The sequence below is a fragment of the Macrobrachium nipponense genome, chromosome 35, assembly GCF_015104395.2.
Source record: "Macrobrachium nipponense isolate FS-2020 chromosome 35, ASM1510439v2, whole genome shotgun sequence".
NCBI lineage: Eukaryota > Metazoa > Arthropoda > Malacostraca > Decapoda > Palaemonidae > Macrobrachium > Macrobrachium nipponense.
In genome coordinates this window covers 26,771,350-26,784,459 of record NC_061096.1, presented here as the reverse complement: position 1 = coordinate 26,784,459, position 13,110 = coordinate 26,771,350, and the positions used below count along the sequence as shown (strand labels likewise).

The following is a 13,110-nucleotide window of genomic DNA, read 5'->3' as shown; positions in this document are numbered from 1 at the left end:
ACCTGTTGTCACCTGCCGATAGCCGCGACTGCTCATTATAATAAAACCAGCGTTTTCGGGCGCATTGGCGGTTCTTTCATAACCCACATCACATAAAATACATAGAGCTTAACACGTCGATGTATTCTCTATTGGGAAAACGCTTCAAACGCCACAGGAAATGACCTGTACTTCACAGCATCTGGAAACGGACGAGCGAGGGACCGCACACCCTCCTCGTGATAACGCTACAACCACACTGAGTCGACTGAGACTGACTGACTGAGACAGACTTCAAAACACGACGAAAATGGGATCCTCTGGGATGAGATAGGGATAGGGAGGGGGGGCAGATGCCGATTGGGGATATATAAATATATGATAATAATATATATATATATATATATATATATATATATAAGATATATATATATGAAGCCCACTACTAGACTTTGGAAAAAATTGAAAGTTTTCATTTAAACATTTCCCCCGAATTCTAGTGGGCTTCCTACAACATAATATATATTTAGTACACGGATACAGTGTTTATAACTTCGCTATATACATACATACATACATACATACACACACACACACATATATACATTATATATATATATATATATATATATATATAAGTATTGAAAAGTTGAACAATAATCCTTCTTTTGATAAGAATGATCAGGTCAAATTCGGCTGGCATGGAACAGTCATTATATTTGATCTATCTGGAATTTGGAATGTGAATTCCCGGTAAATTCACGAATCGTGAAGACACGAGGTAAAATACTAGATAAACTTCAGTAATGCGTAAAAGGGGAACCTGGCTAGGCCCATAAAATTCAAACCAAAAACGATAAAAATTTGACTCGAGTTCGACTGTAGGCTCGGGCAAAAAATGCTCAAGAGTCCAAAGCAAGCGGAAAGAACCTTAAATTAGACGCGCCAGAAGGACCGATGTTCCGTGCCATCGTGACCTGACTTGCAGCAAGAAATGGAGGGTCAGAGGGAAACCTCCCTTCAGTCCCCCTCCTACAAGGGCTACTCTTGCGTGCTTCTCAAATCCTTTGGACATACTTCGACTTGCTAGCCTTGAACGTGCCTTATTTAGGCGTCTATAGAGAATGAGAAGTTTGTGTGCCTTCCTTCTGGAAAAAAATAATGACTGCACAAAAAACGTAATAAATCAGAATTAACAATCATTATTCGATCACTGCAATCGTTGGACATTCATCAAAAATCCTGACGCAACATCTCTACAATTCTATCACAACTCAAGACGCTGCAACAATAACATTAATCTGTAAATCTGTACCAGAGCTATAATAGAAAACGTCATCATCACAACCAGTATAATACAACATCATAAAATCTACAACCCCTGGACATTCATAAAAAATCATGACGCAACATCGCTACAATCCTATCACAACTCAAGACGCAACAACAATTATACTCAACTGTACCAAAGATATCAAGGAAAACGTCATCATCACAACCAGTATAATACATCATCATAAACTCATAACACGGTTACAGTAACACCAAAACATAAAACCTTACCAAGGTGAAAACAAATAATAGATTACAATACGCACAAGGATGAACACCAGATGTTAGGAACGCGTAAAAGTACCCGGGAACCGTGACACACAATACTTTCGAAACGAGAGAGAGAGAGAGAGAGAGAGAGAGAGAGAGAGAGAGAGAGAGAGAGAGAGAGAGCCAATCACATCCGAATAAAAGAATCACATCACTAAATGAGTCTAAATACAAATAGATAAAAGTTAGGTGCCAAAATGCAGATATTACCAAGTGCCACAAGACAGAGAGAGAGAGAGAGAGAGAGAGAGGAGAGAGAGAGAGAGAGAGAGAGAGAGAGCCAATCACATCCGAATAAAAGAATCACATCAGTAAATGAGTCTAAATACAAATAAAAGAGTTAGGTGCCAAAATACAGATATTATCAAGTGCCACAAGATAGCGAGAGTATACCCAACGAGAGAGAGAGAGAGAGGAATCACATCCCAATAAAAGAATCACATCACTAAATGAGTCTAAATACAAATAGTTAAAGAGTTAGGTGACAAAATGCTGATACTATACCAAGTGCCACAAGACCGCGAGCGTCTACCAGTTTGGCACCACAAGGCCAGAGTGAGAGAGAGAGCGAGAACTCTGGAAACCAAAAGAAAACACTGACGAGGAGACTCTATTGAACAACCTTCCTCCCTTCCCATCTCCATCTCCACCTTGACAGCCAGCCACACACCAAGTAATCAAAACTGATCAGAACCAACGCGTTCTCTCTCGCAGCTCCATTGGCAATATGTCGTTGTTATCTAAACACTCTCTCCCAAAAGCTTTCGTGTCTTTTGCATCCTCTTAAGAATGACAGTGCCATGGACTACCGACGTAAATCAGTGATGAACAAGCTTCTGTAATGAAGATCTTATTGGCACACGACCTCCCGGCCGCTTGGAACACGCGGAAGGACTTTAAAAGGGAATATTTAACTAGTCAATGTGATTCAGGGATGAACAAACCCATACTATTAGCAGGGACGATACCGACTCTCTTTTTTTTTTCCTGCTTTCTTCGCCCTTTTATGGACCCTAAATTTATTTATTTTAACAAGGCCTTCAACAATGTGTAAATCCTTCGACATCAAACGTCCGACATGGAATAACATGTAAATGGCCGCGTCTTCTTCTCAGCTTAAATCACCAATCGGGATCTATGTTTTTGATGAGGATTTTCCAGGTGTTTCCGACACTCAATCAAAGCTGGTTTCATAATCTGTTTTAGCAGATTTTTACGGATATTCATTCTACCTTTCCGAGTCAAACCCTCCCTACATACCCAGATCTTGCAGGAAGATAAAAAAGCATAATTACTGTTAATGAGTCACACCACTAAATAATAATAATAATATAACAACATTAGTAACGGAAAAAAATACCCGTAGTGGCATGAATCTTGAAGTGTAGAAAGAAATCCATAGTTATGTACTTTATGTACATATAAATCTGTATATGTACAGAATTATATGTACATATATGTGGACTTGTTTCTTCAATAATAATAATAATAATAATAATAATAATAATAATAATAATAATAATAATAATAATAATAATAATTGAAAAAGAAACCCACAAAATCACTTTGTAACTTGTTTACTTGCTAAGTATTTACATTTAGTTTTACTAAATGTAAATACTTAGAAGTAAACAAGTTACAAAGTGATTTTGTGGGTTTTCTTTTTCAATCTTCAGAAGAAAACTGAAGAAGTTTTTGTTTGGTTAATAATAATAATAATAATAATAACACACGAACACTAATTAAATATACGATCTCTGTACATATACGTGGACTTGTTTCAACAACAACAACAATAATAATAATAATAATACACAGACACTAATTAATATACGATCTCTGTACATATACGTGGACTTGTTTCTCCAATATAATGATAATAATACACGGACACTAGTTAAACATACGACTCTCTCATCAAAACAAACAGAACTGGGTATTTTATGTACTCAAACCCCAAGACGTGAGACCCCCCCCCATCCCCCGGGGGTCAGGTAAAACTGCAGGACCACGGAGTTCCTAAACAGGAGTGGACAGTTCTTCTTCTCCTTCTTCTTCTTCTCCTCCTGACACCATAAAGAAGAAGAAGAAGAGGAGGGGGTGTGGGGTGGGGGAGGGGCTACAAAGTTGGAAGTCATGGTTAGTTCTCAACACTTATTGTTCTCAATTTGATTCGGTCCTTTGTTCTTTCCCCGACGACCAACTTATACTTTTTTTTTTTTCATTCGGTTTCCTCCCCTGCTTCCTATTCAACCTTTTGCCTTTTGTTCTGCTGAAATGGAGGAGGAGGAGGAGGAGGAGGAGGAGGAGGAGGAGGAGGAGGAGGAGGAGGAGGAGGAGGAGGAGGAGGAGGGGTCCACATTGACGAAGACTTGAAACTAAACGAAACTTCCTCGGAAGTACTAGCTCATTTTCTGAGCAGTCATAAATGAGGCAATAGCTTCTTGAAGGACCCTTCATTTTTAAACAAGGTCAATAAAAGGTCACTCCGAACAAGGTTAATAGAAAGTCAATTTCAACAAGGTCAAAAAAGGTCAATATGAATAAGGTCAATGAAAGGTCACTCTGAACGAGGGAAAAAAGGTCACTTGGAGCAAGGTCAATAACAGGTCACTTGGAGCAAGGTCAATAACAGGTCACTTTGGACAATGTCAATAAAAGGTCACTTTGAATAAGGTAAAAAAAAAGTCACTTTGAACACTGTCAATAAAAGGTCACTTTTAATAAGGTCAATAAAAGGTCCCTTTGAACAAGGTCAATAAAAGGTCACTTTGAACAAGAAAAGGTCACTTTGAACAAAGTAAAAAAGGTCACTTTGAACAAAGTCAATAAAAGGTCACTTTGAACAACATCAATAAAAGGTAACTGTTAACAAAGTCAATAAAAGATAACTCTGAACAAGGTCAATAGAAAGTCACTTTGAACAAGGTCAAACAAAGGTCATCCATCCGCCAAGCCTCGTTATCCTGACTATACTGCGCACGTATATATACCGACTTCAATTGGAAACTACGCACAAAAAGATCACCTGGACACGAAAACACATCATTTGAGCAGTCGCAGCAAATCCACATTCCAACACCCACAATCATGGAAGTCTCCCACACACAAATACCGGGCACATCTTCGTCGTATGTCGTCATACGCGGTCCTAGTATATATTTACTAAATAATATGGTGACAAATAAAACAAAGCATGAAAACGTGCTCCTCGGGTTGCTCAAAAAGCAAGAGCCATTGCTGGCACAGGGCCAACTTATAAACAGCAACAACAAAGCTACTTATAACTTTTATATAAACTTGCAGACGTCATCTTTTAGCTACTTCGAAAAAAGGAAAAAAAAAAGTTGCTCGTGAACTAATCTGAAACTGTGATGGTCTATAATTGTTAAAAGGATAATAGGGTCTATGCCCTTCATGCTTCATTGATTACCCCTTACAAGTCTGAAAACAAACAGGAAAAAAGGGCACCAAACAACTATGATAAGAGAAGCAACATTAATCTTCTCTCTCTCTCTCTCTCTCTCTCTCTCTCTCTCTCTCTCTCTCTCTCTCACACACACACACACACACATTATGTAAATAAATTCTTCTGTTAAAACAAGATACGTCTCAAGTATAAAAGGCCCCATTATAACACACTGGTTTAAAGCTATAAGGACTATATATTTCGGTGGACTAATCTCCACCCTTATCAAGTAGTGAGTGACTTGATAAGGGTGGAAGTTAGTCCACCGAAATATATACTAGTCCTTAGCTTTAAGCCAGTGTTTTAATGGACCTTTTATTCTCGAGATAATATAATATAGTATATATATATATAATATATTATATATATATATATATATATATATATATACATATCTTACTAACATATATACATATATATATATATATAATATATATATATATATATATATATATATATATTTATATATATCTATATATGAAGCTTCATAAATATAAATTCACTAAACTTTGGTAATAACTTACAAACCAGCACACAAATACAATACACAAACAATAACCAAAACATCTCTATACCTATTATACAAGCAAAACATACTGAACTCGAGTCGAGCATAGTTCCAAAATAAATATCTTAATAAAACCTGGGCATAACAAATTCGACTTCGGTGTCCGGAAATCCAGCTTAGTCGAACCAAAGGTCGAGATTCTCGGAAAGGAATTAGACAGCGGGAGTCCTGGAAGAAAACAGCATCATCACGTGGCAAGATCGATTGAACGTGATCTGCATTGAGCTCATTCGACAGGCTCTGGTCTGGTAATTCCCCGTCGGCCTCTCATTTGAACAAGTATAAAAGTACGAAGCATTCTCTCTCCATTACTGGAAATTTTTTTTTATCTAAATAATAGTGCGAAGCATTCTCTCTATTACTGGAGATTTTATCTAAATAGTACACAGCATTCTCTCGATTTTATCTAAACAAAAGTAAGAAGTTCTCTCTCAATTACTGGAGATTTGATCTAAACAAAAGTACGCAGCATTCTCACAATTACTGGAAGGGGTGCATTCTTCTTTCGAAATTTTATCTAACAAAACGTAAGAAAAGTTCTCTCTTCAATTTTACTGGGAGATTTGATCTAACAAAAGTACGCCAGCTCTCACAATTACTGGAGATTTTAAATCTACACAAAAGTACGAAAGCATTCGCTCTCAATTACTGGAGATTTTATCGAAATACAAGTACTGAAACATCTCTCTCAATTACTGGGATTTTATCGAAATTTCTTTTACCCAAAAAGGACGTGAAACATCTCTCTCCAATTACTGGAGATTTTATCGTCGAAATACAAGTACGAAACATTCTCTCTCAATTATGGAGATTTATCGAAATACAAGTACGACAAACATCTCTTCCCCTCCAAAAAATTTACTGGAGATTTTCATCGAAATACAAGTAGAAACATTCTCTCTCAATTTATGAATTTACGAAATACAAGTACGAAACATTCTCTCTCAATTAACTGGAGATTTTATTCGAAATACAAGACGAAACATCTCTCTTCAACTGAATGAAGATTTTATCGAAATAAACAAGTTACGAACCATGCCAATACTGGAGAATTTTAATTCGAAATACAAGGACGAAAACCATTCTCTCTTTTCAATTACTGGAGAAATTTTATTCAAGAATACAAGTAAGGAAACATTTCTCTCTCAATTTACTGGAGATTTTATCGAAATAAAAGTACGAAAACATTCTCTTCAATTAACTGGAGATTTTCGAATACAAGTACGAAACAAATTCTCAATTACTGGAGATTTTATCGAAATACAAGTACGAAACATTCTCTCTCAATTACTGGAGATTTTATCTAAATAATAGTACGAAACATTCTCTCTCAATTACTGGAGATTTTATCGAAATAAAAGTACGAAGCATTCTCTCTCAATTACTGGAGATTTTATCGAAATAAAAGTACGAAACATTCTCTCTCAATTACTGGAGATTTTAATTGAGAAACATCAAAATTCCACTTGAATTCATCCGCAGGGCTACGCAGCCTACGACATCCTGCAAATGCATTATTCATTGCATGCCATCCCTCGTGAGGGGCAAAGGGAAGGGACCTTCCTTTCCTTATATAGCCCAATATAAGACTCCTGCTTGTATTATAAACTGCATACTATTGTTTGTTTGTTTGTATGGTGCTTTTACGTTGCATGGAACCAGTGGTTATTCAGCAACGGGACCAACGGCTTGACGTGACTTCCGAACCACGACGAGAGTGAACTTCCATCACCAGAAATACACACCTCTCACTCCTCAATGGAATGGCCGAGAATCGAACCCGCGACCACCGAGGTGGGAAGGAAACACCACACCAACCACGCCACTGAGGCGCTTCTGCTGCACACTATCGACTTTGAGTACAGATACAGTCATCTAAAACACAGCCCCTTTAAACACACACACATACATATGTATACACATTTATATTTATCTATTCATACATACATACATGGTGCCCCGATCATAGCTAAGAAAACAGACGACGAACACAGAGTTGAATACAATATGGAATCTAGGCCAGAGGCCAAGCGCTGGGACCCATGAGGTCATTCAGCGCTGAAACGGTAACTGACAGTAAAAGGGTTGAAAGGTGTACCGGGAAGAAAACCTCAAAGCAGTTGCGCTACGAATCAATGTTAACAGAGGGTGGAAAGTCAGATGGAAGAAAGACTATGAAAGGAGGTACAGTAAAAGGAACGAAAGGGGTTGCAGCTAGGAACAGAAGGCATGCTGCAAAGAACCTTATTATTATAATAATTATTATATTTCCCCTCATTATTATTACTTTATGACCAGTATTACGATTAATATCTTTTCTACTACTTCAGAAACTGTGTGGACTTATTATTATTATTATTATCATTATTATTATTTCGGAAGGAGACCCTCTCGTAGGCATGTTTTATTAAAAATGACTGCTGCGTCAGCACTATTAATCTTGTAAAGAGTCTTCTCTATCTTTCTGATGACGGCTTTCTCGTTGTTGCTTAGACTGGCGAGCAACGCACCAAAGGGCATGGTAAAATTCAGTTGAGAGAGAGAGAATTGTATAAGCAATAATAAATCAAATGACTCAACCGAATTTTACTATGCCCTTTGGTGCGTTGCTCGCCAGTCTAAGCAACAACGAGAAAGTCGTCATCAGAAAGATAGAGAAGACTCTTTACAAGATTAATAGTGCTGACGGCAGCAGTCATTTTTAACAAAATATTATTATTATTATTATTATTATTATTACCGGTATTATGATTACTATCGTTTTACTACTTCGGCAACTGTGTGGATATTGCCGATTACTCATTTTTTATAACGTTATCTCATGTATTTAGAATGTGTATGTTACTGTCTGTACTTTTTATAATCCATGCATGCGGCCTTGAGCTGATGATAAAACATTTATTATTATTATTATTATTATTATTATTATTATTATTATTATCTACAATGCACTGACGGCGCTACCACCCTACAATGGCCGTGTGAGTTACCTACGTCTCAAAAACCCCAAGTCTTCTTGACCCAGTTTTCAAAATAACCTGTGCCCCCCCCCCCACCCCCCCCCCCCCCCCCCCCCCCCCCCCCCCCACACCTTCCCCCCCCCCAAAAAAAAAAAAAACACAACAGCTTTCTGTGAATGAGTATAACGTTGACTTTAACGACAGTGAACGTAGTTTAAGAAGGAAGGTTTGTTTGTTTGTATGGTGTTTTTACGCTGCATGGAACCAGTGGTTATTCAGCAACGGGACCGACGGCTTCATACGTGACTTCAGAACCACAACGAGAGTGAATTTCCACCACCAGGAATACACATCTCTGACCCCTCAACGGAATGCCCGAGAACTTGCGGCCACCGAGGTGGCAGGCCAAGACCATACCAACCACGCCACTGGGGCGGTTAGGAAGGGAGGGAAAGTATTTTCAAATGTCGCAACAGTGAACGTTGTTGATGATGATCTCAGGTCAAGCTGACCTTAAACTGTAGACCCCCGAGCAGCCAGTATGAAAATATCAGCATTCCACACAAGCTGATTATTTAATAAAAACCAAACAGAACCGAGGGACGCGCAGGGGACTCCCATCTACCCCCCCCCCCCCCCACACACACACACAAAAAAATAAAATAAAATAAAAAATCAAAATCAAAATCGGGGCTAAAACTGCACTGGATAGTCACCTTCAGGAAGGCCAAAGACCCAGTTTCTATTGCCTTGGATGGATACGATGGTCCATATCAAGCACTAGGTGCCTGAAGAACATTACTGATTACTGAAGGCCTCTTTGAAATATCAGCGCCGTGCGAGCAGAAGGTTTGTGTAAACAAGGTCTCGTCCCAGGACGGGTATATAAAAGGAGAGGATCGAGCGTTGATGATTCACACGTCTTGTTAATGTCCAACCGTGACTGAACATGCAACAAACATTAGCACACTAAGGACAAAGAGCCATGAGCCCCGAAGAAAAAATTACTTACGTCTTATTACACAAAAACATGCTAAATAATGATGGGTATCTTTAGAAAAATAAAAGACCCCACCATGTTTCGCAAATGTCCAACCGTGACTGAACATGCAACAAACATTAGCACACTAAGGACAAAGAGCCATGAGCCCCGATGAAAAATTTATTTACGTCTTATTACACAAAAACATTGTAAATAATGATGGATATCTTTAAAAAAAAACGCCATGTTTTGTAAATGTTTTTTTAACTTTAGGATGTTTTTATTTACTTTAGGATGGTTTTATGTAACTTTAGGATGTTTTTTTAAACTTTAGGATTTTTTTGTAACTTTGGGATGTTTTTACTTTAGGATGTTTTTTCAACTTTAGGATGTTATTTTAAACTTTAGGATGTTTTATTTACTCTTTGGGATGTTTATTTTTTTTTTTTTACTTTAGGATGGATTTGTTTTACTTCACGATGGTTTATTAACTTTAGGATGGTTCTTTTAACTTTAAGAAGTTTAACTCTCTTAACCTTAGGCGAAAAGAGAGAAGACCCTGAAACCAGACATCAGTCTTCCCAGTAACTGACTGAAGCCTGTCTCAGGACAGACTCTTACGCTGATCTTCCCAGCAACTCGCTGGTATACGTTTAAACAAAACCAGCTGCTCTAGTAGATTCACATCAACCGTGCATTTGATGTCTGGGCCCGTCCCCTACGACGCTCCTGATTGGCTGTTGATAAGCCAATGACAGGCTGGAAACTCTCAGTCTCTCTCGAGTGTTCACATAGGTAGGCTGTGTTCCTCCTCTCCTGAGCGATACGTATCAACAGCCAATTAGGAGCGTCGCAAGGGACGGGCATAGACATCAAATGCAAGGTTGATGTGAATCTACTATAGAGCTTACTAGACGTACTGGTTGATCCACCGATGGCACGGCTAACTCAACCAGCAACGTTTATTTATAGATACTGAAGAAAGTTATATACAATAACAGATGATTCACTCGACGTATATAAACGAAATCGTTTACTATTCATAGAATAAACAAAAATGACATTGTTAAATTAATAGGTACTACGATAAATGGATGGATAAACACACACACAAATAAATAACTAAACTAACATCCTAAAAAGTACGTACGTAGAACCCAATTAAGGACAAAACAGTTTGGAATTCACTTTCCTAGGCCTACAATGCGAGCTGTTAAAGAACCAAGCAAAATTATTGCAACCAGTCTCCCTAGGAAATGCTTGCACACACACACACACACACACAATAAATATATATATATATATATATATATATATATATATATATATATATATATATAATCCGGGCTGAGTGCACAAAAGCATGTAGGTATAAGGGACGATCTCGTTTGGTGTGGTACATCCTACATATTTTGCTAAAGGAGGTTATTAGATAAATGTCCCTCAATTCGCCGTGTTCAGCGAATCAACAGACAGGACTAGGCTAATTGAGCTCTCTCTCTCTCTCTCTCTCTCTCTCTCTCTCCTCTCTCTCTCTCTCTCTCTCACAGCCTGGCGACGAAGCGATTTACCATTTAAAACATTATGTGAAATGGGAGTAACATCTTCTAGACCAAGATTTTACATTTATAACGTTTTTTTTAAACCGTTGTACCAAAAACCAAAATGAAAAATAAATAGTTATTATAAAATAAAAAAAGTAATATCCTATAGACCATGATTTTACATTTATAAAGTTTTTGTTATCGTTGTACCAAAAACCAAAGTTAAATATAACCAGTTATATGAAATTAAAAGTAATATCCTCTAGACCAAGATTTCACATGTATAACGTTTATTTTATAAATCGTTGTACCGAAAAAACAAAATACTATATAAAATAAAGGCAATATCCTATAGACCAAGATTTGACATTTATAACGTTTTATTGAAAATCGTTGTACCAAAAAACAAAATAAAATAGAAATAAAAGATATCAAGAAAAGCAAACGAAAAAAAAAATATACTCCCTCTCAAAATAAAATATAAATAGCTATAACTTCTAGACGAAGATTTGACGTTTATAACGTCTCGTGAACATCTTTATGCTACCAAAAACCAAAAGAAAATAGAAATAAAGATATCAAGACAAGCAAAAATAAATAAATGAATAAATATCCCCTGTCAACAGAGTAACTACTTCTAACGAGTACTCAACACTCTCCCATAAGCGACACCATGAGAAAACATAGTCTCACTAGCGTCAAACAAAACCTGCGTCTTATATCTCTCCCAAAGCACTTCAATAAAATGAACAACGAGACAAGAGGCCTCCATAAGGCCACGAATCAAAGGCACAACCACAAAAATGTTAATGAGCCGGAAGATTCAAGCGAAGAAAAAAATAAAAACGGATCATCAACACACCGCCATCACTCTCAACATCATATGAGCAACAACAGCAGTGACCTTTCCAGGAGGGTGACAGGCAGTAGACGGGCAGCGTGGAGGAGGAGGAGGAGGAGGCAGCATGGTGGAGGAAGAGAAGGGGGGAAGCGGGCGGCGGGAGCTTAGACTGGTAACCGGCGCAGGATTACCTACGTGCATGTTTTAGGGTGAACGTCCCATGGTGTGTGTGTATGTGTGTGTGTGTGTGGGAGGAGGGTGACGGGGTGGGGTGGGGGATGGCTTACAGACGTCTTCTTCATACATCGGTGCGTCTTCTTCCTTTTACCCTCACTCTCGTGCTCACTCTCACTTAGCTACGTATACGTACCTACGTCCATTTATCCGCTCTCTTAAAGCGTCAATTACATGGATATAATATTAACTTTTTCTCTCGCACACGAACGCGTACATATATATATGCACTCACCACACTTTGGTGTTATGCGGGCTGAAAGGAAAACGAGAGAGAGTTACCCAATCCTTTATTCAATAAACATACGTTCAACGCTTTAGAGCTCGGAATACCCAAGAACCCTCATGTATTTCCAAACACAATTGTGTGTGTGTGTATGTATATATATATATATATATATATATATATATATATATATACATTATATATATATATATATATATATATATATATATATATATAATATATATATAATATAATTCCTCGAACAACTAATTGAGTAGTACAGGTGAAGTATATTCAAAGGTTCCATTTTCCATTAGGTCTAATACTAATATATATCTGTTGCATCTTGATATTCAATTACTAAAATAAGTGACCAAAAACGGTATTGGTACCTATTTTAATCATAAACTCAGAGAGAGAGAGAGAGAGAGAGAGAGAGAGAGATATGATGCTTTCCGAGTACAAATAAGCAGCACTAAAAATAAAACCTTATCAACGGTGAGGAATTGCAAGATGGTTCAATGAACGAACGTCAAATATTTAACATCAGTGTTCTTGGCCTAAATACGACCAACCTCCTCATTTCTATTTTTGTCTTAATCTCCCTTTAAACAATCAAATTGTTTTTACTAAGGATATCCGTAGGTGCAGTTCAATTATAATAATAACATGCAAAGGTGCGGTGATCGCTGCAAACTGCTGGCT

At 37.6% G+C, this 13,110-nt stretch overlaps 1 protein-coding gene across 5 annotated transcripts in view; it reads right to left on the bottom strand.

The window, feature by feature from the left end:
- The window catches only part of LOC135208510 (katanin p80 WD40 repeat-containing subunit B1-like), a 190,059-nt gene that overhangs the window by 171,783 nt on the left and 5,166 nt on the right, over window positions 1-13,110 (bottom strand). The window contains exon 1 of one of the 5 annotated variants that reach the window (XM_064240774.1): window positions 166-249. The exons of 1 other annotated variant lie outside the window; for it this stretch is intronic. The gene's annotated coding sequence lies outside the window, so the exon portion shown is untranslated. Of the gene's footprint in view, window positions 1-165; window positions 250-13,110 lie in introns of those variants that run through there. 3 more of the 5 variants (XM_064240776.1, XM_064240775.1, XM_064240777.1) reach the window with 3 other exon arrangements.